Genomic DNA, 5,924 nt, shown 5'->3' with positions numbered 1-5,924 from the left:
CATTGACTAATGATTTTGAATTTTCTCAAAGACCTGAAAGCAGTCCACATGCTTAAGATGATATTTCAATTCGCTTTTTAATGTCAACTGTAATATCTGATACCTTGTCTCAAACTCTTGATGATTTCTTGGATAATCAATCTCAGGAACCAGAAACTGCAGGTACAATTTCCTTTGATGAGTTTGTTGAGGGTAGTTCTGAATATGAAATGTCTGACTCTGATGATTTTGATGATGATTCTGATGATGCCGATGTAAATTTATTAACTCTATTGGTTTCCTGGGTAACAACATTCAATATCACTCATGCTTCAATGAATGCATTTTTTTTTTTTTTATTTTAGCCGTGTTCCGTCAGCCTCACCTACCCCGTCAAGCCGTGTTCCGTCAGCCTCACCTACCCTGTCAAGCCGTGTTCCATCAGCCTCACCTTCCCCGTCAAGCCGTGTTCCGTCAGCCTCACCTACCCCGTCAAGCCGTGTTCCGTCAGCCTGACCTACCCCTTCAAGCCGTGTCCAGTCTCCCCCACCTACCCCACTAAGCAGTGCTCGGGGCATACATGGAATTTTAGGTAAGAAAAATTGACTGTTTTGAATGAAAATGACGAATCATTACGTATAACAAATCTTGTAAAGGATGCCATTTTTAATTTGTAAGAAAAGTGCAGAAACAGCGTGTTTCAATATAACAAAATGTACTACTTTCAATTCGCCTACCATCTTTCGATTGTGTTCGTAAATATGTTAATAGCTCATTTGCGTAATTTATGCAAACCGGAAATCTGGTAGACTAAACAAATAGCACTATTTATAGTACAGCGCCTATAGTATTTCCTTTCAAAAATATCTTATGGTGTCTTGTCAACGTTTTTTTTAAAATCTGCATTTTAAAATTCACAAATCCTTAATTTTCAACTGATTGTTACTTAGTGTGTACATGTTTATGCTTGGTATCGAAAATGTCTAGATGCAAGCCCAAATTTTGGGTATAATAGGGTCAAGCTTATAGCCAATTTAACAACCAAAAAATGTCTTTTTGGACTGTGTCGAAAGTTGAATGATCTCTCCATCAAGCCCTGTCAAGGTTTTTTAGGTGCGAGATTAAGGCCCATTTGTTATAATATAATTATTATTCTCAGAGAGAGACATCAGGTTGACCATCTATCGAGTATTGGGGGATCCTCGGTGAAAGCCATGTCTAAGCGGGTGATGAAGGCTGTTATGAAAAACAGTTAAGCAAAGGAATACAATTGGACAGTGGTAAGGACTAAACAATCGTTTGACTGCCTAAAGTTATCTTTGGCGATAATACGTATAAAGGATGTTTTTATAGAATGTTTAAAAAAGTGGTTATTTTTCACAAAATTTGGGCAATGTTCAAGTATTTTATTTTAAAAAAGCTTTTGCAAGCTTGCTTAACATAGTTGTAGCACAATGGACTGCGAATCCAGTGGCAAGAATTTATCTAAGGGTGAATTATTGGAAATATATATATATATATATTTAAATGGATGTTATTTAAAATGAATGAATCATTTTTTCTTGCTTATATCTACATACCGGTGTATAAATGTAGCTTTTATAAAGTATAACCATTCCCCATTTCCAGTATAATAGTTCCTTCCACATAGTTAAACACACAACTAATCAGGTATCAAAACGGTATTAACTGGTCTGTCAAGTTGTGAACAAAAGTTTCTAGCCATATTGTAAACTATATAGAAATTACTATATTTTTCAGGTGCTGTGAAACGAAACTTCCCCTCTAGTGATAATAGCGTGACGGAGTACTTCATAAAAGACTGGCTGAGGAACGCTCGAGACCGAGATGGAGGAAGACAGAAGAGGATGAAGCACTCGGACACTAGCATTCTTATGCCAAACGTTCAGGAACAATACGATGAATACTCCAACTAATGTATATACATTTATGCGTTGACGTGCCGTAAATCACCATTGATTCTACTCCATGATAGCGCTGTAGTGTAGTGAGGCAAATCAAGTATCACTAGACCAAGCTCATATCATAATTCTATGGTATTAGGAGGTGTTTTGTAAACATGCAGCTTCTATAGAAATGAACTGTATTTACATGGAGAGAAAAGTCACCATGCATTTGTTTGATCTAGAGTTTAAGAAGAAATTTAACACCTATACAAATGCACTGTGTTTAAGAGGTATAATACTCCTCGTACATTTTGAGAACAAGAGTTCACATTTAGTATAAGAGAGTTTTGTAGATTAGTTCAAGCGTATAAACAATATGAATGTTATCACTCCAACCAGAAGATCCATCCAGGAGAAGATAGCAAGAAAGAGGAGACACAGAATACACCACCCAAAACTATGTACTTCTGTTGTATGAATGTGTGATTTAGGCAAGCCATTATTATAGAAAACACTATTTGAGCCTTGTCATAACAACAAAATTGTCAATTTTAATGTTAGTTGCCTTTCTTTCAATTCAGACTGTTCCTGTTGCATTGGTATCATATTAATAATATTCCATCTACAAGGTGGAGGCTGTATTAGAGTAATTCTTCTTGAAACTTATAGCGTAGTCTTTGTCATATGGACGCTATGTTCACTTTACTGAAATGCTACCGTCTTCACATCCTCCCATTTCTGATCAAACATTCACATTTTTCTTTTATACTGATAGGAAATTAACAAAGATAAGCCTTGTTTTGATTTATAAACCAGAAACTGCCAGTCTTAAAATATTTTGAAAGCGTTAAATATGTCTTCATTAAATTAATTTAGCACATGATAAAAAATATATTCATTGTCAAAGATTTGTACACTATAGTTGAAGTAAGTGATTCTTCATTTATTTTCAAATTGTTTGAAAGATGTATTTGAAAACCATGAATAGACTATTGCAAGTTGATGATAAGTCTCGGATATTTACTCAAAATATCCCTCATTAGATTCTAGTCAATTTTCATTTGATTTGTTTGATTGAAATGACATTTTCCGAGATTGTCTTCTTTTCAAAAAGCCCTCATAGAAGTAATTTTACAGGCAGTTATTCTGCCAATTAGGGTTAGTTTGCATTTAGTTAGTTCATCACTGCTCAAATTTATTTTTCCAGTTCCTGACGCAGAAAGTCCTTTTATAAAACATTTCTATGGAACATTAGCTCTTGTTCTAAGTAGCAAAGGCTATTTCTTTGACTGCGCTTTTAAATTTTTAGGTAACTTTTTAAGATTGACAGGTAATGTTTTGGATTAAGAGGAGGAAAAAAAGCTTATATGTGTATAAAATATAATTGACCACAGTCAATGCGAATGTCCGTCGGACAATCGGTCATGTTCGGTAATTTTCGGTGGTGACCGGCTTAAATTTCTGTTTTTGTCGGACATAATGTCCGACGAAAATATTTCCAGTGAAAAAAATGCAGTGAAAAGAAATCAAAATCGGACATTTATTGTCAGGAAATTTTATAAGTTCTAATGATAAAAGCCACTTTTATTTCAGTGAGATTTGCATTTTACCTATTTTTATTCACTCTGACACATGTTTACGTTTGCGATAAAGCTAGCTCTGTTTAAATTACGCTCACATTCGGTTACGACTAGCTCAGCATGAAAGCGAGAGCGTCGCTGTATTTCATTGGTTCACGGATATTTTCTTAGCCAATCGTTATTTTTATTTCATATGCGTTCCGCTCTGTTTGTCCTTGTCAAAAACACCGAGGTCACGTCAATCGAAGTAAAAGGTTGTATTTTTCGAGCTATTACTAGTCATTTAATAGTGTGTTTGTTTTGATTGGTATTAATAAGCAAGTAGTTTTTGTCATTAGCTTGTGTTATTTATTAAATTAAAAGGATCTTAATAGAAACAATCACGTTTAAGACGCAAGTGACATTTTCTCCAGAGAAACTTTTTGACAGTTCTGAAATAATTATATTTTAGTATTTTCTCAAACTACGATTACAATTAAGCATTCCAGATGAATTTTTTAAAATATTCTAAAGATGCTCAGCCAGGGCGTAAATTGCAAATTTCATCTGCAGAGCAAAAGAAAAGACCCTCTGACAGAAAGAAGAAGGAAAAGAGGAAGAAACAGATCTGTTGGAGGATGAAATCAGCGACATGTTTGGGGAAACAGACTCAGAGGATTGTGGACTATCAAAGTGTTGAAGAAAATCTAAGGAACATTGAGTTTCTTTGTCGGGACATTTGAAATTATGTGTATATGAAATAAATGAAATAATTTAGAATAGTCTATTAGTCTTTGTCACTGTAACTGCTATAAGCAATGTATTGTAAGAATTAATTGTTATTGGGTAGAAGTTGTCGGACCGGGTAAAAAATGTCGCGAAAGGTTAAAAATGTTGCGACAGGTAAAAAGTTGTTGCGACAGGTAAAAATTTTGTCCTTGTCTGTCGCAATGTCCTATGAGCTAGAAAAAGTTTTCGCATTGACTGTGACCATGATTTTTAAGGACCACATAGTTATTGTTCTTGTTGTTCATATTGTTCAAAGTTATTGTTCAGAATTTTAATCTATTTCAATATTGATAATATACCATAGTAATTCATATGTTGTTAAATATTGGTGTTTACAGTGAACCAGTCTATTCATTTTCCTTCTTGCCAATTTTTTGTGTGCCAAATTATGTTTTATTTGTTATATATGATTTGAACTTAATTGTACTTAATTTTTCTTCTATCAATTTAATAAACTTCACCATAGTTATCATGATTTTTAAAGGAGAATAAATGTGCAGCACATGATTATTATTCATTTTTTTCATGATAATTATATACTATTATACTCATATCTGATAAACTTGATCAGCAGAGTAGTGTACAATATTGCAATGTATTGTATTTGTGTTTATTGGTTAATTTAAGAAAAGAAAAGTATAAAGAGACTTTTAACAACAAACTGTAACATCATTGACAAACAATCTTTTTATTTAATCAACAATTTGAAAGTTATCAAACAAGTTTTTTTGGGCCGAATTGCTCAAGCAATTCCGGTCTATAGATTGGCGATGTCTGTCCTTACAACAATTTGGTTAAAGTTTCTGGTTCAAGCAAAATCTCAGCCCTGGAAAGGGGTACAAACTTGAAGCTTTGCCTGAAGTTTACCAGTAACAAGTTATATTGATTTCTGAGTAGTGGCTAATTTAACACAAGCTTGATATATAGTTTATTCGAAATGTGATAATGGTTGATCAAATGCCAATAATCAATGATATCGGTAACAGTTCGCATAATGTGATGATGGACCGCTCTATTTCCGATAATCCATACGATATCGGTCCGATATCGTAGATAATAAAAAGTATATCGGGCCAATATCTTACCAATGTCGATAATTTCCGATAAGGGACCGATCAAATGCCGATGGGCAAAACGACATCGGACCAATATCTCAAACGACAAGGGACCGATATTGAACACATATCGGACCCATATCTATCCGATATGGGTTTGCTAGCTGGGAAGGGTCCAGGCGAGATACTGTGGGATAAAATAGCATTAGAGACAAGTTTCATACCTGATACAATTATATATAATAGTTAAATAGCAATTCATAAAACCTTTACAACACCGATCGTACAAACAGCCGGAACTTGCAATTATATTGACATATTAAAACCTGTTGGTCTGTTTGATAAATGTTTGGACTCATTTGAATATAGTTTGTTTAGTCACTTGCTTTGCTGAGCCGAAGAGAAAGTGTTGGCCCTGGAGATATTAAACTTGTAGGCTTGCTCTTGATTCCCGGTAAAGTGGCCAGAGAAAGAAAACATGGAACGTGTCTTTCGTTTCCTGCAATAGTTTAGAAAACACGTGCTCGTTAAGAGAGCTGCAATACATGCGTACCCAGGCGAGGCTAAAACTCGACTTCCAATTCTCAATTGGTATAAAACTGCGAAACAGTTTTATTTTGTCCAGATTGCGTTTG

At 34.5% G+C, this 5,924-nt stretch overlaps 1 pseudogene; it reads left to right on the top strand.

The window, feature by feature from the left end:
* The first annotated feature begins 209 nt into the window (after positions 1 to 209).
* Positions 210 to 4,717, top strand: LOC128237673 (uncharacterized; annotated as a pseudogene).
* The last annotated feature ends 1,207 nt before the right edge of the window (positions 4,718 to 5,924 follow it).

Source organism: Mya arenaria, chromosome 6, assembly GCF_026914265.1.
Source record: "Mya arenaria isolate MELC-2E11 chromosome 6, ASM2691426v1".
Taxonomy (NCBI): Eukaryota; Metazoa; Mollusca; class Bivalvia; order Myida; family Myidae; genus Mya; species Mya arenaria.
Note: the sequence above shows the minus strand (reverse complement) of the source record. Positions and strands in the feature narration are given on the sequence as shown.